Here is a 23,401-nt window from a genome sequence, read left to right as displayed (position 1 = left end):
GCAACTGAATTGAACTGAAGTGAAGGTTATTTTTTAAATTTCTGTTTTAATTTCTTCCTTGACCCATTGTTTTTTTAGAAGCAAGTTGTTTAATTTCCGTGTAAACTTTTTTCTTGATTCTTTTTCTGTGGTTGATTTCTGGTAATAGTTTCATGCTGTTATGGTGAGAGAAGATGCTTGGCTTCAGGGAAGATGGCTCTGAGGACCATACAGGGCGGGACTGCACAGCTAGCAGGTGAGAGCCGCGGCTCTCACAGGTGGGGTGCTGTTCTGGCCCCTAAGACCAGGGTGATGCAGAGGAAGAAAACTGACCCAGGAGCCTGCTTCTGCCCCTCACGTCCACTCATCCCAGGCAGCATTCAACTAACAGCACCCTGAGTAGAGCACAGGGCAGAGGGGAGCTAGTGTGGTCACCCAAGCAAGCGGGGGAGAAGGGCCAGCAGCTCAAGAGAGGACAGAGGGTCCTCTGGTCCACGATGGATGGTCGGGGAGGTCTGCAAAGAACCAGGAGGGCCCAGTCCTCACAGGATCCTGGTGAAAAGGGTGATGATAGATGGTTCGGTCCACCATTTGGTACCTTCCCATCCTGGAGCTGGTCTCCAGCAGACTCTCCCACATCTGCACCCGCCCCGAGGAGGGCCGAGCCCGGACTACCAGGAAGGACCATCGTGGAGGGAGCAGAAAGGCCCTCTGCTGTCCACCCTCCGGCTGGGGGTGGACCCAGAGGAAGCCATCTAGGGGGTGCAGCTCGGGGGCAGGACTGGGAGTCCGTGACCTAGCCCGGGGGAGAAAGCGTGTGGGACAGATCCAGGGTGCAACCTGAAGCCAGAGGTTTGGGAGCGGAGCCGCCACCCCTCACCTGGGATCCAGCTGCTCACCAAGCGTCCAGACGCAGTTCAACCCCTGAGGCCGCGAGGTTACCCCTGCCTGGGACCCACGAAGCTCCGCCGCCACCGCCCCATGGTCGGACTTCCCCAGGTGTCCCCTCCTCGGCCCCCCAGTTGTAACACCCCCGCTCGTCCCCCCGCTGTCCCCCCTCGTCCCCCGTGGTGCCCCCCGCCCCGTCCCCCCAGCTGTGACCCGCCCCCGCTCTCCCCCCAGGCTGCCCCCTCCGTTGACCCCCCCGGCTGTCCCACCCCGCTCGCCCCCTCAGCTGTCTCCCCCAGCTTTCCCCTCTTTCGCCCCGACAGCTGTCCTCCCCGTCCGCTCCCCCCAGCTGTACCCCGCCCCCCCCCCCAACTAGCTCCCCGCCCGGCTGTCTCCCCCTCCGCTCGGCCCCCCAGCTGTCCCCCCCGCGGAGCTCCCCCCGGCGCGGCCTCGGCCTCCGCGGGGACGTCCAGGAGATGGGGAGACCAAACTGCCCCCGCATCTTCCAGCTTGGCCTGGGCGCCTCCCTCCCTCTTCCAGCGGTCAGTCTCCCTCCACCCGCCTCCGCTGGGGGGTCCTGCAGTGCGGGCTGCGCCTTGCCCTGAGAGGCTACCCGGAGCCCTGCCCCGTTGTCCACGCGGCCAGGTACCTCCCCCAAGGTCTTATTTCTGGGACACTCGGGCAGCTGGATGGTTATCCATAGACACCTGGGCAGCCTGTGCTGTGCTCTGTCGCTCAGTTGTGTCCGATTCTTGGCGACCCACAGACTGTACCCGCCAGGCTCCTCTGTACATGGGATTCTCCAGGCAAGAACACTGCAGTGGGTGGCCACGTCCTTCTCCAGGGAATCTTCCCAACCCTGGGCAACTGGACCGTTATCTATAGACACCTGGGCAACTGGGTGATACTGTCTATGCTCCTGGGCAGCTGGGCCATTACATATAGACTCTGGGGCAGCTTGGTTAACTGGAAAACAGGGGAAACAAGAACAGAAGGAAAGAAAATCCACTTCACTTTTTTTTTCATACTGGGTTATTTCTAATATTAAAAAGAACTGTTGTGGTGTTATATGAAAGTAATTAAATTAGAAAAACAGAATTTGGACAGCTTTGAAATTAGTTATAAATAAGTCATTTATTTGTATTCAGAAGCATTTATGTATTTCTAACTGCTGTTTTTCCACCTAACTGCTGTTTTTCCAAGTTTGTGAAAAAAGAAAGTAAAAAGCATTCGTAAGTAAAATGCTCAATAACATTTTACTTACAAATTTTGGACTCTGTCAAAAATCCAATCAATTCAAATTAGGATTAATTTCTTGTTCTATTTAGGATGCCTCCAATCAGCTGTCCTTGTTGATAGAGAGCTTCTATTTTTTTTTTTTTTAATGTACTTAATTCCTTTACCAGGTCTTAGTTGCAGCATGCAGGATCTTCAGTTGTGCATGTGGAATTTAGTTCCCTGACCAGGGATTGAACCTGGGTCCCCTGCACTGGGAGCAAGAAGTCTAAGCCACAGGACCTCCAGGGAAGTCCCTAGCTTCTATCTTTTTGTGAATCTTCTCATCTGTTCTTGAACAAAACTGATCAGATTTGCTAACACTTTGATATCAGAAAGTCTTTGCATATAAATTTCAAACTAGCTTCTTAGTCAAAGATTTTTGCCTCCCCTGCCCCCTGAAGTTAGGGATCTTACTTCCCCCAGCAGGGATCGAACCCGCACTGTCATTGGTGATAGCACAGAGCCTAACCACTAGATCACAGGGCAGTCCCTTCCAAGTTTTGGCACCTCACACAGTCAGTCCCCTCTACTGACTTCACAGCAGAGGCTGGTCTGGCCCAGACCACTCTGGCCACCCTTGAGCTAGCCTCCCAAAGTGCTCAGGGTTATCTGCTTAACATGTACAACATCAGTTTCTTATCGCCTTTTCACTTAAAAACCCTCTTTGTGGCTTCTCCATGACTTCCCTGGTGGCTCACACGGTAACGCGTCTGCCTACAATGCAGGAGACCTGGGTTCGATCCCTGGGTCAGGAACATCCTCTGGAGAAGGAAATGGCAACCCACTCCAGTACTCTTGCTCAGAAAATCCCATGGACAGAGGAGCCTAGTAGGTTACAGTCCATGGGGTGGCAAAGAGTCGGACCAGACTGAGCGACTTCACTTTCACTTTCATGCACTAAAATAAAATCCAGACTCCTCAGCAGGCCTACAAAACCCTCCTTGAACTATACTCTTGCCGGCTCTCCTGGCACCTGTGGTGTCACCCCTTCACCTGACCCTCTACTGTCTACCCTAGTCATCTCCAGATCTTAGGAGGATGAGCTTAATTCTTATTTTTCCTGCTGCCTACAATAATATTCCCCTTGTTATTCTTTTTTTTTCCCACCTTGCAAACTTTAAACTTTTTATTTTGTATTGGGGTAAGCTGATTAACACCCACTTCAGTGTTCTTGCCTGGAGAATCCCAGGGACAGGGGAGCCTGGTGGGCTGCCGTCTATGGGGTCGCACAGAGTCGGACACGACTGAAGCGACTTAGCAGCAGCAGCAGCAAGCTGATTAACTGTGGTAGTTTCAGGTGGGCAGCAAGAAGACTCAGCTACATATATCCATATACCCATTCTCTCCCAAACTCCCTTTCGTCCAGGCTGCCACATAACATTAAGTAGAGTTCCATGCACTGTACAGTAGGTCCTTGTTGTTTATCCATTTTAAATATAGCAGTGTGTACATGTCCATCCCAAACTCCCTATCTCTTTCCCTCCATCCCCCTGCCCCTGCTCCACAACCATAAGTTCATCCCCTAAGTCTGTGAGTCTCTTTCTGTTTTGTAAGTAAGTTCATTTGTATAATTTCTTTTTAGAGTCCACATATAATTGTGATGCTGGAGAAGACTCTCGAGAGTCCCTTGGACAGCAAGGAGATCAAACCAGTCAATCCTAAGGGAAATCAACCCTGAATACTCATTGGAAGGACTGAAGTTGAAGCTCAAATACTTTGGCCACTTAACTCGAAGAGCTGACTCATTGGAAAAGATCCTGATGCTGGGAAAGATTTAAGGCAAAAGGAGAAGAGAGAAGCAGAGGATGAGATGCTTGGATAGCATCATCAATTCAGTGGACATGAACTTCGGCAAACTCCGGGAGATAGTGAGGGACAGGGAGGCCTGATATGCTGCAGCCCATGGGGTTGCAAAGAGTTGGTTACGACTGTGACTGAACAACAACATGAGAAATGTCCTATGATATTTCTCCTCCTCTGTCTGCCTCCCCCTTCTTATTCTAATAGCTGCTCCTAGGGCAAATCTCTTTGGGCTTCCCTGGTGGATCAGTTGGTAAAGAATCCACCTGCAATGTGAGTGACCTGGGTTTGATCCCTGTGTTGGGAAGATCCCCTGGAGAAGGGAAAGGCTACCCACTCCAGTATTCTGGCCTGGAGAATTCCATGGACTGTATGGTTCATGGGGTTGCAAAGAGTAGGACACAAGTGAATGACTTTCACTTCACTTTCAGGGCAGATCTCAATGGAAAGATCACTTGCTCAGAAAGGTGTACCATGGTCATTAGTACAGGTCCTGTACTAATGGAGATCATTAGTACAGACCTCAACAGGTCTCCAATGGTACTCCCTATTAACCAGCTCTGTTCTCTTACTAGCTCTCCACTGTAATTACTTTATTCATTTCATAGATTCTTTGTCATGTCTATGTAATCTAGGGTAGACTATATGCTCCATGAGGCCAAGGATTGTATCCGTCTTATTCTGTGTTCTAGCCCTCACACTTATCATAGTATCTGGCATAACTTAGACACTCAGTTAATATCTGTGGAATGAATGCATATACATGTTTTAAAAATTCCACACTATGCTAACAACAATGACTAATTTTTGTTTCTACCACTAAGCATTAGGTTTCTCTTCTTCAATTTTATTGAAGTAGAGTTGACTTACAATTTTGTGTTCATTTCTTCTGTACAGCAAAGTAACTCAGTTATATATATATATACATATTCTTTTTCCTCTTCTTTTCCACTATGTTTTCTCACAGGATATTGAATACAGCTCCTGTGCTCTATAGTATCACTAAGCATTAGTTGATAAAACTTTTCTGTCTTATCAAGCTTGATGAATCTAACACTGGTTACATTTCTTCTTTATTACATTTAAAAATGATGATTGAACTCAAAATTAGTTTCTTATCAGTACAGCTATGGTGTCTCAAATGCATTTCCCACTAATTGTTTTATGTCACATCACATAAAAAATAAGCTTTTTTTTTTTTTTTAATCTCCCTACCTGTCATGAGTATGCAGCCATTCTGGGTCCTGCTTTTCCATAGGTGGGTTCTTGAGTTGATTTCTGTCTTAGAGGCAGAGGGAAGTCAAAGTGCAAGTCTTCCATAGCTACACATATTTGTCTCCACTGTATGCACCTCATCTTAAAATCTTTTTACTTATCTGACAACAATAAAGATGATGACTCTATTCTCAAGGACAATTTTATTCTTCTAGGTATCACCAGATTTTTTTTTACTGAATCTCTTTTTCACTTCTATATCACATAATAAAAAATTAGCAAGATATACTTAAGGATGATATAAATTTTTGAAAACATTCTGTGGAAAAATATTGATACATCAAAATGTTAACAGCAAGTAGAAACCACCTTGCTGTTACACACCTACTAAATGGTGAGAAACCAGAACACTGAAGGCACCAAATGCTGATGAAGACATGGACGTCAGGAACTCTCCTCATTACCAGAGGAGATGCAGAAGTTCACTGTGAAGACAGTTTCTTCCAAAACTACACGTACTCTTAACATAAGATACAATAGTCATGCTCTGTGGTATTTATCCAATTTAGTTGCAAACATATTTATAAAAGAGCCTGAACATAGATATTTATAGGGGTTTTATTCATAATTGCCAAAAATTTGGAAGCAACCAAGGCTTCTTTCTGCAGGTGAAAGAATAAATAAATGTGATATGTCCAGACAATGGAATATTACTCAGCACTGAGAAGAAATGAGCTATGAATCCACAAAAAGACATGGAGGACTGTTAAATGCTTACTGCTTAATGGAGGAAGTCAATCTAAAAAGGCTGTTTACTGTATGATTCCAACTATATGACATCCTGGGAAATATAAGACTATGGACAGTGTAAAGGTCAGTGATTCGCACGAGTTATAGAGATAGAGAGTTAAATAGGTGGAACACAGAGGATTTTTACGGGAGTGAAACTATTCCAACATCCATTTGTTAAAACTTATAGAATGTATTTATTAGTGTAACCTGTGTAACAGAAGTGAACCCTAGTGTAACCTGTGGACTTGAGGTGAGAGTGTTGTCAATGCAGGTTCATTCCCTGAAGCAAATGCACCACTTTAGAGAGGTTGTTGATAGTGGAGTGAGCTGTGCATGTGTAGGGCAGTGGGCCCAGGACACTGTGTATTTACTGCTCAGTTTTGCTGTGAACCTAAAACTACTGGGGAAGAGCATATGACCTGTTACCAAGAGCCAACCTTGGGTGAAGAATTACAGGTAATTTTTTTCTTTTGCTCTTTTTGCACTGGTTTTCCAATTTTTGTTGTTGTTATTGTTTGCTTTTTGTTTTTGTCACTGTGTGTTTGTTACCTATGGAAGTACGAAAAATATTTTTTAAAAAAGTATGCTAAATTCATGGAGAAGGCAATGGCAACCCACTCTAGTACTCTTGCCTGGAAAATACATGGACGGAGGAGCCTGGTAGGCTGCAGTCCATGGGGTCGCTAAGAGTCCGGACATGACTGAGCGACTTCACTTTGACTTTTCACTTTCATGCATTGGAGAAGGAAATGGCAACCCACTCCAGTGTTCTTGCCTGGAGAATCCCAGGGACGGGGAGCCTGGTGGGCTGCCATCTATGGGGTCGCACAGAGTCGGACACGACTGAAGCGACTTAGCAGCAGCAGCAGTAGCAGCATGCTAAATTCAAAGTTGTTGGATTTGCTTAATTTTAGGTCTCAGTCTCTTAGAGAATTGTAACCTAGTACAGAAACTCGAAAAACAATAGTTGATAATATAAGGAACTCTTAAATGGGCAAAAATTAAGCTTTAAATCATTATTTTCAGCTAATGATTTTATGAAAATCATAGAATTTGATTACTGGAAAGGACCTCCATAATCAGGATACAATTTTCTTTTTAAAAATTTGCTTCTATTGTAGTCAGGACCTCTAAAGTTTAGAAGGCAGTTGGGTGGGCAATGCTGCCTGGGAAGTAAAATGAGAAACATGGTGGGTCCTTGCATTTCAGCATGGGGGAAAGTTTATACATACATATATATAGTAAATATATTGGGTTATTTAATAATTTTTAAAAAGCCATAGGAAATGAGAGGAAAGCAATGTTCATAATAAGTTGGGAAAGTGAGAAGAGATGGAGGAGACATTGGGATCCCGAGGGATGAAAAGACTGAAGAGACAAGTGGACTTTTATTCAAGGGCACATTATGTACAATTGCTTCATTTTATTGATGGAGAAACTGAGGCTCTGGAAGGTCTAGGGTCACAGAGCTGAGGAATGGTGGAGTCACATCCATGTCAGTTCTGCATTCTCATCCAGATCAGAAGAGAAGCAAACTTGCTCAAGGGTTTGAGTGCCCAAACAAGTATTTAAAATACAAGTCCTCTGCCCAAATCTTCATGTTGCTTTCTTGCAAAGCTTAGTCTGCTTTTGTGATTAGTGCAGAATAACTCCACACACACACATTTTTGTAACAGCCTTCTCAAGTTATAATTTCATGTGCGCGTGTGTGCTAAGTCGCTTCAGTCATGTCTCACTCTTTGCGACCCCATGGACTGTAGAATTCCATACCATATAATTTGTCCATTTTTTTCAATTCATCCATTTAAAATGAACAATTCAATGTTTTTTTTTTGTATATTCAGAGCTGTTGTCCAATTATCACTACAATCAATTTGCTCCAAAAAGAAGTTCCCTACACTTTAGCTATCACTCCCTACCTCCCCAGGCCTAGGGAACTAATCTATTTTCTATCTCTATAGATTGCCTTGCCTGGACAAGTCACATAAATAGAATCATGCAATGTATAGACTGCTTATTTTTCTTAGCATAGTGTCTTCAAAGTTCATCCATATTGTAGCCAGTGTCAGAGCTACATTCCTTGTTTTTGCTGAATAATATTCCATTGTATGGATCTACCACATTTGTTTATGCATTCATTAGTTAATGGACATTTCAGTTTCTACGTTTTGGAAATTACAAATAATTCTGTTGTGAACATGCAAATATTTGTTTTTATAGGTGCTTTTCTATAAAATTAAATGTAGCTTTTATTTAAATTATGACACAAAACATTCCCCCCTCCACTCCCCCAAGTTTTCAAGTCTCAACTAAAATTCTCCCTGATATCATGTAGGTAATCTAGTGAACATTTTCACAAATGGATTTGAATAAATACAAAATGTGACTAATATATACTAATAAGCAATTATTACTCTTGTTAATTATAAAACAGCAATACAGTTAGATAATTAGTGTCAATATGGAGCTTCCTTAAATTAAACGGCATGCAGCAATCCAATCTGTCACTAAAGTCTGTGACAGAGCTTATTTGGAAGTATCTCTACTTAAGAATCACAGGGATGGGGGAGCCTGGGGGGCTGCCGTCTATGGGGTCTCAAACAGAGTTGAACACGACTGAAGTGACTTAGCAGCAGCAGCAGCTACTTAAGCCATCTAATTATAAACTCAATGAAGAGAAGTTATTGCAATGGTATGTGGTAACATAAAGGGGATGATGTAAGTTTTCATGGACTGATTACAATGTTATCCCGCATTTTGTAATAGCGGACGTTTCTGTCATGAAGATGGTGACGTGAAGAATGTCAGTGTAAAACGGTACTGTGTAATACACATAGTCTTACAAGGATATTTTGTTTTTATTGAAAACTGAAAAACTTTATAATTAAGAAATAAAATGCAGAAAAATAAATGGTACCATTTTGAGGAAGCGGGTTGAAATGCATATTGAAATGCATATCTTTCAATTTAAATAAAGAGCAGTATATTCATTGATTTATACACAATGAGACTCACTTTCTACTAGACTGTGCTCTGTAAGTAGCGTCTCTTTAAGATCAGTCTTTTCTGAGACCTTCATGGATGATTATAATTTCATTAGAAAGTTCATGTTGTCCACCATCGTGTTGAACTTTAAAGTTGAACATCCCGCGTCTGTTTACACTAGCACGCGGTGTGTGAAATTAGGTCCACTGTTTCCATCCATTTACGCCCCAACGGCGCCGGCTGCAGTCCCACCGACAGCCGCCAGGGCGGCCTCCCCGCCCGCCTCCTACGTGGAACCTCCGGACCCGCACAGCCCGTGACGCGCGCCCGGGACGTAGGTGTAGACGGCGAACAAAAGCCGAGCCCTGCGGCCCAGGTGGCTCCTCGGTAGGAGCTCGCCCGGTCCCGCCCGGCAGGCCTCGCACCTGCGCACCCTCCTGCCCCGCGGCCTTGTTCGCCGCGAGGCCGACGAGCGCGGAGGCCGGGGCACGGCGGGCCCGGCCCAGCCCTTCCGACAGGCGGGCGCCGGGATCGGGGACCCGCAGTCGCCTCCATCTTGACCGGCGGAGCGGGAGTGGCGTCCGGGCCGGACCCCGTCGCGTCGGCCGGGCCCAGGTTCGCAGCCGGCAGCGGGCGCCGTCTCCACCGCGGGGTCCAGCCCCGGCTTCCTGGGACTAGTCGGAGTTGCCCCCAGTTCCCCCCACGGCCCCGACAAGATGGAGGACGTCGTCTCCTCCCTCAGCCATGACGGGAGCGAGGGACGCCTCCCCACGGGGCTGAGGAGAGGGGAAGCGCCTCCAGCCCTAGGAGCGCGTGGGGCCCCCCGCCAGCCTTCCAGACCCCGGCTCCCGCCCCCTTCGCCGAAGCCCCTGCTCTTCCAGCCCTCACGGGGCTCCCAGACACTGGACAGGGAGGGCTTGGGGGACATCGAGGCCGCGGCGCTCCTGAGGAGGCGGCGCTCGTAGCCGTTGCGAGGGCAGGTGGCCCGGATCAGGTCTTCGGGCCGCCGGGGCTCGACAGCGCCCAGCCCCAGAGGCCGAGCCGCGGCCGGTGCTGCGGGAACCAGAGTCGGCGGCCCGACCCTGACGGGCCGGGCCACGGTGGGGGCGGGGAGGGGGGGGGGATGGAATGGAGGCGCGGGGGTGTGGCCTGCGGCTGACGGACAGAGCATCGGACCACCCCCTCAAGGGGGGGCCCTGAAGGAAGGCGGACGCAGCCAATGGGCGCCCCCGAGGCGCCCAGCCCGCCCTCCCCGGCCGCCAGTGAGGACGCAGGGGGCGGGGCCTGCCGGGTCGGGCCGCGCCGCCGCGGCCGCCGCCTCCGCCTCCTCACCAGCGCTAAAGCCGGGACTGGACCGAGCGGAGTTGCGCGTGTTGCCGAAGGGGGGTGGGCCGGGGGCGGGGAGGTTCGTTCCGTGGAGCCGCAGCCAGAACCGGGTGAGGCTTGTCCCCGCCGTGTCTCCAGTCCAGGGCCGCCGACAGTGGGGGTGGCCGGGAGCGGCGCAGCCTCCGGAGGCGGAGGCGCCGGGAGGCGGAGATGGGTGAGGGCGGCCTCCGAAGCCTCCCACCGACCCGGGACGAGCGCCCCGCGGCGCGGCCGCCGTCGCCGCTGCCGCTTCGGGGCCTCCGGCTGCCGGCGGCTCCGCTGATGTCCCAGGCGCGTTGGCGGGCGGCCCGCGGGCTGCGGGAGTGCGGGCGCGGCCGCGAGGGCGGAGTGAGGCAGCCGCCGGTGGCGGGGGTCGCCCGGGGCCGCCCGGGGCGGGGGCCGGCTGTGGGGGTCGCGCGGTGTGGGGGTGGGGTGGGTGGGGGAGGGGCGCCTCCGTGGGGGCTCGGGGTCCCGTTAGCGCTCTCCCAGCGACGGCGCGAGGTCCCCGAGTTTGGGGGCGAGGGAGCGGGCCCCCCGCGCCGGTCCCCTCCTCGGCCGCCCCGGCCCCGGCGCGCGCGCGGCTCGGCTCCGCACGTATTGTTTGGCTGGGTCTCTAATGGCGGACGGGGAGGCAGCGCTGCCGGTCGCCGACTGCGGGGGGGCAAGTCTCGGGCCCCGGGCAAGAGCCGGGGGCACAGGCGGGGGGTTTCCGCCCCGCGGCGACGCGGGCTCTCCCCAGCCCGGCGTGGGTGCGGGCGCGGCGGAGACGGCGCTGGGCGGGCCGATCCGGGGGATCGGAGTCTCCGCTGGCGTCGAGGCTGCGCTCGCCCTTCCCTTACCCCTCCCCCCTTCCCCCCGAGCAGGCCTGATGCCCTCCGCCTCCTCCCCCCAGGGTTTGCCTTTCACGTGGGTTTTGGTCCCAAATAAAAATTTTATGCCGTTTTGCTCTACTTTACGTTGGAGGGGATTGTTGGTGCCTGACTAGGGAGCAATAATCGAAGGTCCGAACCTCCTTGACCTCTTACTCAGTTCTCTGCCTCCTTCTGGTGGAAAAGGTTTGGTTCTCCCACCTGGTTAGATGTTGTTGATCCATTTTTTCATTTTTTCTCTTATCCCAGGACCAGGACTTGAATTCATCCTTACCTGGTGCATCTTTGGCTGAGCGTGAGGAGGACAACACCCCGATTGTGAGTTTTGCCCCTAATTTGATGCTCCTAGAAGACGTTGGCAGGTTAATGTAGGGCCTCGGCCTGGGGACCGGTGCGTCCCCGTTGTTTTGAGGGGGAGGAGCTTCCCCCTGGGTGGCACTGCCCCCGGGGCGCAGCTTGGATAATGGCTGGTGAGGCAGCTGGGAGTGGGCGCTGCTGTTTGCACCGCTGCAGAGAGCGCTCCTGCTGCAATACCAACCTCAGCAACCAGAATACGGGCTCCTGCAGCTGCTCACGTTACCCGGGAGGAGGGGTGGAGGAAGGAGGGCATATTGCTGGCGCCCTCTAGAGTTCCAGGGTGGGAATTGAAGTCGTTTCGTTTGACGCCTGGTCTGCAACCATCTTTTAACACTTTCTCTTCCTTTTCAATGGAGAATTGATTGAAGGGGTTGGAGAAGCAAAACGACGGATTTAGCTCTGAGTGTGTGATGTAAAACACAAATTTTGACTCTTAGGGTTCATGAGTTGGTGGATGTCTTTAAAGTGTTTGCTTAGGAAAGGCATGAGGCCCCCTCCTCCTGTTGTCTTACTTTATCACCTAGTTCCCTGCTCTGGTTACTCTTAGCCCCAAATCTTTTGTGATGCTTAGTGTTCCCTTGAGTTGTTCCTGACGTGTTAAGTGTTACCTGAGAGTTATCGTTTAATGCTTGCAATTTGTCGGTTTTAAAGTAGCCTCGTAATGTGCTAGACAGTAAGATAAACATAACGGGTCATTTTCCATCCGTTGTAATGAGTTACAAAATATCAGTGAAGTTACTGTTCTGGACACATTATATCTCTGGAGCCCACCAATAGTTAACTTGCAGGTCTCTGCCAAAGGTGAGTCATGAGTATGGTCGCTTATGCTTAAATATTAAGTCTCAAATGGGTCAAAAAATAATAGACAATGAACACAAACTGAATACTGATTGTGAAGGATGATGTGAGGATGGCAACTTGTATTAAGCAAATACCACTTTAGGCAGGTCCCCGGTGCTTTCATGTATTATTTCCTTTAAGGAAATCTTGGCAAATGGCCTGCAGGGGTCATAAAAATAGCATGTATTGAGCCTGTATTGTATGCGAGCATAAGTTTTTTTTCTTTAAAGTTACTATGGCAACTATCAACTTTATGAGGGAAAATAGTATATTGAACCTCTGTGTACCTATCATTTACATTCTATAATTATCAACACATGTCCAGACTAATTTTTAACATATTAAATAGTTTAATCTTTATAAAAACTTAGTGTTTTTATTCCTAATTCTTAGAGGAGGAAACAGGCCTAAGCAGATAACCCAGGTAGTAGTATTTGTTTAAACAGGATTTGAACTTAACCAGTTTTGGTTACAGGCCTGAGTTCAGCAGATGTGGTGTCCTGTTTTATTTGTAAATTTTCATTTTTTTAATTTATTTTTAAATCTTTGGGCCACACTAAGGCCTGTAGGATCTTAGTTCTGTGATCAGGGATCAAACCTGTGCCCCCTGCATTGGCAGTGTGGAGTTGTAGCCACTGGATTTCTAGGGAAGTCCTTTGTGTTGTCCTGTTTTAAAGTATATAATATGCTTGTTTCACAAATTTAGAAATTGAAATTGAAAAAACTGGAAGTTACAGTCTTTACAGCCTGTATTCTTTTGCTGGAGACCAGTGGGTAAACAAACATGGAATGTTAAATCTTACTGAGTATCTTTAAGAAAAAAAAGTAGTACCACAGTTATCAATTAGATAACTATTAGATAATTATTTGACTGGTTTTAAACTAATAGGGTCTATTTGAATCAGAAATAATATATTCTTCTTTCAGTGTGTATGTGTGCAATTTAGTATCTATTTCTTAAATACTGTAACTTAAAATGAATATAACTTCTGTAATAAGTTTAAAGGTCTTTTCAGGCATTAAATCATTCAGATATAGTGGATCAGGGATTAAATCTTTCAACTATCAATAGATGGGTAAAGCTTATATTATCACCACATATTTTCCTAGAAGATTTACCATTCTAAAATTTTTCTTTGTATTTATTTGTGATGTCGGTGGAGGAAGGTTAATTGGTTATGTTAAGTACACATTTGGAGATGAGGACATACAAAATGTATAATCAGGACTTTACTGTAATGTCAACATATGTATGAACATATGTATGTATGAAAGCTAAGATTCTTTCAAATACGGTTGACCCTTGAACTACATGGATTTGAATTGTGGGTCCCCTTATGCCTGGATTTTTTTTTAATAGTGCTGCAGGCAGTTGGATCTGCTGATATGAAGGAACTCAGTAAAAGGGAGGCCCAACTATAATTTGTACACGGATGTACTTTTTTCTGACTGCACTGTGCAGCATGTGTGATCTTAGTTCCCAAACCAGGTATTGAACTTGTGACCCTTGTAGTGGAAGCTCAGAGTCCTGACCACTCACATCAGGGAAGTCTCAGTTTTTGAAGGGATGTGGTTCTTGTTTTCCTTAACGATTTAGCTCAGAATTAAAAATTCTTTTACTTAAAAGCATCAACTAATGGTGCTTTAATGCACCAGGCAAAAAGATAACCTGACAATTTTAAATTCACTTTGATTAAATCAAAGTTCTTTATTATATGTAAATTTATCGTGCACTTAATGTGAGTTAGGTACCTTTAGGTGTACTTATGAAGTATTTTGATATTTAAAAATACTTCACATGTTTATGGTACCTTCTTTAGTGCATCCTTAATAGTATGTGTTCCTCCTCCTGTCATTTGTCACACAGTTGAGGGAAAGGGAGAGTGGCCCTGCTTTTCTGAATTCTTCTCCTCTAGGTTCTCTTGCATTAGACTCTTGTACCCCATGTGGTGGGACAACTCTGAGTACTCAGATGTCACACCGATGCTGACAGTGAACATTTCAGACCTTTGTGTGGGTATGGAGCTTGACATACCATCTTCGTACAACACTGTTCCTATTTTTAGAAGTTTTATTGTATGTTGCCCTTGTTTGAGGTACAGAGTGCCTTACTAATGCATTTGAGGCAAAGTGAATCCTTACCTTTGGTCAGATGCTGTGTTGTAACTGTTATGTAAAGAATATGTATGCATGTTGGAACTCTATTGTCAAAAGGTGTGGTATAATTAGAAATTTTGTATCTTTTTCTAGGCATTCATATCTGTCTACTGGTAATATTCACACATATATTATGTTGAATAACACTTATTATAAGAGGACGTTGACATATTCACCTTGCATGTTTTATTTAAGCAATGCAAGATGAGCCTAAACCCAAGTGCTTTCTCCCATTGGATTAACAGTATTTTATGTAGGGCATTTTAAGTTAGGAAGCAAGTATGCTGAGACAGTATGTTGATTCCATGTATTTTCCATTTTTGATTTCAGTTGGTTAATTTTTTTCTATTCCTGTCAGAGCACAAATTGGGATTTTAGAATTGAACAGAACTTTTAAGATATTCTCTGGTGGCTGAGATGGTAAATAATCTGCCTGAAATTCTGGGGACCTGGATTTGATCCCTGGCTTGGGAATATGCCCTGGAGAAGAGAACGGCTACCCACTCCAGTTGTCTATCCCAGAGAATTCCATGGACAGAGGAGCCTGGCAGGCTACATACAGTCCATGGGGTCACAAAGAGTCAGACGGGACCAAGCCACTTTGACTTTCACTTTAAGATATTCAAATCTCAAAGTTCTTATGGACAGCTCCAATATGTAAAAACTATAAATTGTCATTGAGAAAGTTACTGTTGCTGATAAGTCACTTCAGTCGTGTCTGACTCTGCGAGACCCCATAGACGGCAGCCCACCAGGCTCCCCTGTCCTTGGGATTCTCCAGGCAAGAACACTGGAGTGGGTTGCCATTTCATTCTCCAGTGCGTGAAAGTGAAAAGTGAAAGTGAAGTTGCTCGGTCATGTCCGACTCTTAGCGACCCCATGGACTGCAGCCTACCAGGCTCCTCTGTCTATGGATTTTCCAGGCAAGAGTACTGGAGTGGGTTGCCATTGGCTTCTCCGCACTCTAGTACCCTTGCCTGGAAAATCCCATGGACAGAGAAGCTGGTAGGCTACAGTCCATGGGGTCACAAAGAGTCGGACACGACCGAGCGACTTCACTTTCTTTATTGAAGTCTAGAGTTGTAATGTGTAGCAGTTGTTGTTCAGTCTCTTAAGTCATGTCCGACTCTTTGCAAGCCCGTGGATGGCAGCACACTAGGCTCCTCTGTCCTCCACCATCACCCAGATTTTGCTCAAATTCATATGCATTGAGTGGGTAACACTATCTAATCATCTCATCCTCTGCCACCCCCTTCTCCTTTTGGCTTCAATCTTTCACAGTGTCAGTGTCTTTTTCAGTAAGTCAGGTCTTCACATCAGGTATCCAAAGTATTGGAGGTTCAGCATCAGTCCTTCCAATGAATACTCAAGGTTGATTTCATTTAGGGTTGACTGGTTTGACTCTTAGGAGTCTTCTCCAGCACCATAGTTCGAAAGCATTAGTTCTTTGGCATTCAGCCTTCTTTGTGGTTCAGCTCTCACATCCATACATGACTATTAGAAAAACCATAGCTTTGACTGTATGGACCTTTGTTGGCAAAGTGAAGCCTCCACTTTTAAATATGCTGTCTAGGTTTGTCATAGCTTTTCTTCCAAGGAGCAAGCATCTTAATTTCATGGCTGCAGTCACTGTCCACAGTGATTTTGGAGCCCAAGAAAGTAAAATCTGTCTCTGCTTCCACTTTTTCCTTCTATTTTGCCATAAAGTGGTGGGACCAGATGCCATGACCTTAGTTTTTTGAATGTTGAATTTTTAGGCAGCTTTTTCACTCTCCTCTTTCACTTTCATCAAGCATCTTAATTTCATCAAGAGGCTCTCTAGTTCCTCTTCACTTTCTGCTATTAGAATGGTATCATCTGAATATCTGAGGTTGTTGATATTTCTCCCAGCACTCTTGATTCCAGCATGTGATTCATCCAGCCTAGTATTTCACACGATATACTCTGCATGTAAGTTAAATAAACAAGGCAACAGAATACAGCCTTGTCATACTCCTTTCCCAATTTGGAACTGATCAGTTGTTTCATGTCTGGTTCTAATTGTTGCTTCTTGACCTGCATACAGGTTTCTTAGGAGACAGGTAGGGTGGTCTGATATTCCCATCTCTTTAAGGACTTTTTCACACTGTGATCCACACAGTCAAAGCTTTGGCATAGTCAGTGAAGCAGGTGTTGAGGTTTTTAAGTTAAGTATTTTAAGTAAGATTGTGATGCACAGCTAGAGGTTTCAGACAGAAAAAAGTTTATGAGGTCCCTCAAGATTTGTATTTTTAAAATAACATTATGATTTTTTTCATTCTCAGCATACTAGTCATTTTGCATATATACTATTATCAACAGTTGACATTTTGGGAACTTCTTTTGTGGTCCAGTGGCTAAGACTCCAAGCTCCTAATGCAGGGGCTCAGTTTGATCCCTGATCAGGGAACTAGATCCCACATGCTGCAACTAAGACCCAATGCAGCCAAATAAATACATAAATAAGCAATTGACATTTTTGATAATCCCTTTCCTTATGTTGCCAAGGTCTTCAGCAGATTAATGTGTGAATTGTACTGACCAGTGTGTTAGGCTGGTCCACAAGCCTCAGTTCTGTGTGGTGGTAGTAGCGCAAATTCAGCAGAAGTGTGAGGAGCCTGTTGTTAGCAGGGTGAGGTCAGGAGGAGCCTTAGAGTGTCAGGTCCAGGGCACATACGCAGACAACCATGTGTGCTCCGTCCTCAGTCCTGTCTGACTCTCTGCCACCTGCATGGACTGTACTCGCCAGTCTCCTCTGTCCATGGATAGGGATTCTCCAGGCAAGATACTAGAGTGGGTTGCCACGCCCTTCTCCAGGAGATCTTCCCAGCCCAGGGACTGAACCCAAGTCTCCTGCTTGACAGTTGGGTTCTTTTCCACTGAGCCACCTGGGAAGCTAGATACATTAACTTCCCCCAAATGGCAAAGATTGGAGGAGGGGTAAAAACGGTGAAAGGAAATTCAGATGACTTGGATATTGGGAGTAGGTGGTTTGGGGCTTTGAGACACCTCGACTGAGATAAGTTAATCAGTCTGGGCATTGAGGTTTTATTTAAAATCAGGGGAGTGGATGAGATCCCCAGAGAAAGTTAAAATTATTTGAAATTATCTTGCAGTTAAAGTTTGACCCTATGGAAAAGAAGAGATTATTCCTTAACTTGGAAATTCTACACTCTAGAGGTAACTTGAATCAATTAATTGATTTATTCATTTATTTACTAAATCAGAAGAGATTAGTTTTTAGATGCTGGCATAGCCCTTGAATGGATTTTTAGTATGTTAATTAAATAATTCCTATCAGCTTCTAAAACCAGAGTAGCATTGTCCCATATCTGATAAAGATATTAAGAGATTTTCTTAAAAGGGATTTTGTGGCTATATGGTAAGCAACATGAAGTCATAATCTGTGTTCATCTATCATCGATCTCCTGGCTGCTTTCCTCACTTGCTCAGAGATTAGTAGTAGTACCAATTTAGTGTGTATTACTCTAAATCCTTCCTGGGCATATATTAACATGTACCTGTAATAATAAATTAAACTTATATGTGCATGTTGAAAACATGTGTGCTATATGCCATATTTTGGCCACCTGATGCAAAGAGCCAACTCATGGGGAAAGACCCTGATGCTGGGAAAGACTGAGGGCAAAAGGAGAAGGGAGCAGCAGAGGATGAGATGGTTAGATAGCATCACCAACTCAATGGACATGAATCTGAGCAAAGTCTGGAGATACTGGAGGACAGAGGAGCCTGGTATACCACAGGTACTGTCCATGGTGCCTCAAAGAGTCAGACACAGACATGACTTAGTGAGTGAACAATAATAAACAACTATATACATCTTCCTGCGTCTTGGTTTTTTCACTTAGTAGTATGTCTTAGACATTTTTCTGAGTTAGTATGTAAGGATTTCTTTTTAAAATGCTGTGTGGCACTTCATGACATGCACTTTTTTAGCAGTTCAGATATTCCATTGGTGGACATTTAATCTATTTGGGTTTTTTTGTTATTTACAGTGCTGCATGAAATATATGTGAAGTAGTTTCTTTGGGTTCATGTGTGTTTTCTCTGGGGGAGATTCTGGAGAACCAGTCAGCATGTGGCTCCATGGTAAAGAACCCGTCTGCTAATACAGGAGACAGAGGAGACAGGGGTTCTATCCCTGGGTTAGCAAGATCTCCCAGAGGAGGAAATAGCAACCCACTCCAGTACTCTTGCCTGGAAAATCCCAGGACAGTTGAGCCTGATTGGCGATAGTCCATGTGGTCCCAAAGACTTGGACATAACTTAGCGACTGAGCACGCACACGTGCATATTACACGTTTTTATAGACGCTGCCAGATTGCTTTCGACTGGACCACAAAACTCACTGCCCTTTCTACTAGTTTTTCCATGTTCTTGCCAACACTGAATGTTATCAAATAGTTAAAGTTTTGTCAGTTTAATTTGTCTTCTTTCTAAAGTATGGAAATCAGTTCTTGTTATTTCAATTACAAGTATATATACATTATATAGCATGTGTCTTTTTCATATTTTTGCACCTTATTTATAGTGTTTCTTTGCTATGTAAACATTTTATGATGTAATGGGAAAAATCCATTTTACTGTTGCAAGCAATGGGAACAACTATAACAAATATGCAAGAATTTTATGAAGCAAATTGTAAAATAATATAGTAAGACATGCAAGAAAACCAGAATGGACAGATTTACATATATCTGAATGGGAAGACTTGAATAATGTAAAAGATTAATTTTTTTTTGTCCTCAAATATGTCTAAATTCAATGAAATGCTGACTAAATCCCTTAATATTGATAGATACATATGGTACATACAACTGTGATTAACTATAGAGAAAATATTTGGATATAGTATACCTAGAGTGGGACTGCTGAATTTTATGGTAATTCCATTTTTCAATTTTTTGAATAACCTCCATTCTGTTGTGAATAGTGGTGGCACCTTTTTACATTCCCAATAGCAGTGCACAAGGAATCACCCTTTCTTCAATCAGCTAACCAATTTCCCTTCACTGATACTGTTACTTTTTGTTTATTTTGATAGTAGCCATCCTGATGGATGTGATATCTTTCCTGGTTTGATTTGCATATCCCTAATGACTGATTATGTTGAACATCATTAGAAAGAATTTGAGAAAGAACAGTGTTAATTCTTCTTTAAATGTTTGGTAGACTTCACCTGGTGAACCTGGTGAATTTCTTTATTGGGAGATTTTTTGATTACTTATTCAGTCTCTTTGCATGTTATAATTCAGATTTTGTGTTTCTTCTTGAGTCAGTTTTTGTAATTTGTGTTAAAAAATTTACCCGTTTTTAAAAATTTTTTATTTTGGGTTGTCCAGTTTTTTGGCATATAATTGCGAAATTATATTCAGTCATTTCTATAAAGTCAGTAGTGATACCTTATTAATATTTCTGATTTTTTTTTTAAATTATATTTGTTATGCTAATCACATGTCAATTTCTTTCTCTCTCGGTTGCACTGCTTGGTTTGTGCGATCTTAGTTCTTGGACCAGGGATCGAACGTGGGCCCTGGCAGTGAAAGGGCCAAGTCCTAACCACTGGACCACCAGAGAATTCTCTTTGTTTCTGATTTTAATAACTTTAGAGAGTTTTTTCCTTGTCAGTATAGCTAAAGGTTTGTTAATTTTTTCAAGGAGCCACATATTTGTAATTTTGTGTTTCCTCTATTTTTTCTTTTATTAAAACATTTTTTTTCACTCTTTTTTTTCCCCCTTTTTTATTTTGTACTGGATTGTGTGTGTGTGTGTGTGTGTGTGTGTGTGTGTGAAGTTGCCTCAGTCGTGTCCAACTCTTTGTGACCCTATGGACTATACAGGCTCTGTCCATGGGATTCTCCAGGCAAGAATATTGGTGTGGGTTGCCATGCCCTCCTTCAGGGCATCTACCGGACCCAGCAATCAAACCCATGTCTCTTATGTCTCCTGCATTGGCAGGCAGATTCTTTGCCACTAGCGCCACCTGGGAAGCCCTTCCTTTATTTTTCTGTTCTTTGTTTTGTGTATCTGCACTGATCTTTATTACTGCATTCTTTCTGCTAGTTTTAGTTTATTTAGCTCTTTTTCTGATTTCTTAAGGTGTAAAGTTTATTGGTTTGAGATTTTTAATGTAGGTGTTAATAGCAGTAAGTTATCTGCTGAATAAAACTTTCACTGCATCCCTTAAGTTTCAATTTGTTGTGTTTTTGTCTTCTTTTGTCTCATGAGTATTTTCTCATTTCCCAAGTTTCTCTTTTTAATCAGGGCTTTAAAAATTATTTATTTATTTTTGCCTGTGCTGGCCCTTTGTTGCTCTGTGGGCTACTCTCTAGATGTGGTGCTCGGGCCTTCTCTTGTTGTGAAGCACAGGCTTTAGGGTGTGCGGGCCTCGGTAGTTGCAGTTGCCAGGCTCTAGAGCTAGGCTCAGTAGTTGTAGCTCAAGTGCTTAGTTGCTTTGTGTCATGTGGGATCTTCTTGGATCAGGGATTGAACCTGTGTCTCCTGTATTTACAAGATGGATTCTTTACCATTGGGCCACTGGGGAAACCCTCTTGTTAGCTTTTTTGACTTAACGTTTATTTTGTCCAATATCCACACATCCACTGCATTTCTGTTTTGGGTATTATATGCATGGGATATCTTTTCTATCCTACTTTCAACCTCCTTGTATTTTTTTTATCTAAGATGAGTCTCTTCTAGATAGAATATAGATGGATTATGTGTGTCTTTTTATCCAGCCTAAGCTCTTTCAGTAATTTAGTCTATTTACATTTAAAGTAATTGTTCGAAAGGAGTAAGGAGAAGTTTACCTCCACCATTTTGTGGCTTGTTTTCTGTTTGTCTTAAATCCGCAACCCCCCCGTTTCTTTTATTATCACCTTCTCTTGTGTTTAATTTTTTCTAGTGTACCATTTTGATTCCTTTCTTTCCTGATTAGTTTATAATTATTTTTATAATGGTTACTTTGAGGATTAAAACAAGAATCTTAGTATTACAACAGCTTACTAGGAATGATACTCTTCATTTGAACAATCTGTGAATGCTCTGCCTGTTACACATCTCTGTCCTTCCCTTTACATTAGGTTTGTTGCCAATAACATCTTTATATGTGTGTGTTCATTAACATATTGATAATTATTATTGTATGCTTTTGCCTTTTAAATCATAGGGCAATAAGTAGTTATAAACCAAAGATACATTAATACTGGCTTCCTGTTGCTTTTTTTAAATGTATTCATTTGTGTTCTGTATTTCTTAGAGCTTCAACTTACTCTGTAGTTTATATTTTTGCTTGAAGAATTCCCTTTAGCATTTCATATTGGGTAGGTTTGCAGGTAATAAATTCACCTTTGTTTTTCTGGGGAATGTCTTAACTTCTCATGTTTGGAGGAATATTTTGTTGGATATAGAATTTTTGGTTGACAGTTTTTTTTTCCCACCATTTTAAATATCATGCCATAGCTTTTCACATCCATGATTTTGGATGAGAAATCTGGTGATGAGGATCCATTGCATATGGATCTTACTTCTCTCTTACTTCTCTTACTTCAAAATTCTCTTTTACTGTTGGGTCCACAATTTGATTATTACTGTCTTGGTATGGCCATCTTGGAATTGAGCTTCTTGGGTGTATGTGTTTATCCTCGTTATATTCATCATATTTGGGTAGTTTATAGCCATTATTTCTTTAAATGTTTTTTGTTCTTTTCTGTCTCTTTTTGTTATATATATTGGTGCACATAGTGGTGTTTCACAGATTCTTAGGCTCTATTCATTTTTCTTCATTCTTGTTTTCTTGCTCTTCAGACTGGATAATTTTAATTATCCTGCCTTTCATTTTACTGATTCTTCTGCTTGCTTACATCTGCTGTTAATCCCCTCTAGTGACTTTTTTCTTTTCTGCTATTAAATTTTTCATCTCCAGGATTTTTGTTTGGTTAATTTTTTTTTTTAATTGAAGTATAATTGATTTACAGTGTTGTGTTAGTTTTCAGGTATACAGTGAAGTGATTTTAGTTTTATATATATATTCTTATTTGTATTCTTTTCTATTATAAGTTACTGTAAGATATTGACTGTAATTCCCTGTGCTTTACAGTGGGTCCTTGTTTATTTTATATATAGTGTGTATCTATGTGTTTTTTTTTTTTTAAGACTTTTTTTTCCCCCCTGTGGACCATTTTTAAAGTCTTTACTAGATTTGTTACAGTGTTGCTTCTGTTTTAATATTTTGGTTTTTTGGCCAGGAGACAGTGTGAGATCTTAGCTGCTTAGATTCCTAACCAGGGATTGCACCCACTGCATTGGAAGTTGAAGTCTTAAACCACTGGACTGCCAGAGAAGTCCCAATACTGTGTATTTGTTAATCCCAAACTAACTTATCCACCTCCATCCCCCTTTCCCTTTTGGTAACCATAAGTTTATCTTGTGTCTATGAGTCTAAATTTGTATCATTCTTTAGATTCTACAAGTGATGTCATATGACATTTGTCTTTATCTGACTTCCCTCATTTAGTATGATAATCTCTAGGTCCGTCTATGTTGATGTGAATTCTTTCTTCTGACTGAGTAATATTTTACTGTGTATATATCCACCATATCTGTATCCATTTCCCTGTCAGTAGACACTTAGATTGCTTCCATATCTTGGCTCTTGTGAATAGTGCTACTATGAGCATTGAGGTGCATATGTATCTTTTCTAGTTTGAGTTTTCATCTTTTCCAGATATGTGCTCAGAAGTAGGATTGCTGGATCATATGATAGCTCTGTTTTTAGTTTTTTTTTTTTAAGGAACCTCTATACTGTTTTCTATAGTGGCAGCACTAGTCTGTATTCC

The 23,401-nt window shown here is 43.9% G+C and overlaps 1 protein-coding gene across 14 annotated transcripts in view; it reads left to right on the top strand.

Annotated features, from left to right (window-relative positions):
- Positions 1–9,416: 9,416 nt before the first annotated feature.
- The window catches only part of ZMYM2 (zinc finger MYM-type containing 2), a 63,686-nt gene continuing 49,701 nt past the window's right edge, over positions 9,417–23,401 (top strand). For 6 of the 14 annotated variants that reach the window (XR_015138211.1, XM_086329838.1, XM_086329832.1 and 3 more), the window contains exons 1-2: positions 10,244–10,373; positions 11,421–11,489. The gene's annotated coding sequence lies outside the window, so the exon portion shown is untranslated. Of the gene's footprint in view, positions 9,553–10,226; positions 10,594–11,420; positions 11,490–17,659; positions 17,724–23,401 lie in introns of those variants that run through there. The other 8 variants (XM_086329834.1, XM_086329827.1, XM_086329835.1 and 5 more) reach the window with 7 other exon arrangements.

This window comes from Bos grunniens, chromosome 12 (genome assembly GCF_055505025.1).
Source record: "Bos grunniens cultivar Pamir isolate PY7600 chromosome 12, Bosgru_T2T1.0, whole genome shotgun sequence".
Taxonomy (NCBI): Eukaryota; Metazoa; Chordata; class Mammalia; order Artiodactyla; family Bovidae; genus Bos; species Bos grunniens.
The sequence above is the reverse complement of the archived record's forward strand: the minus strand, read 5'-3'. Positions and strand labels throughout refer to the sequence as shown.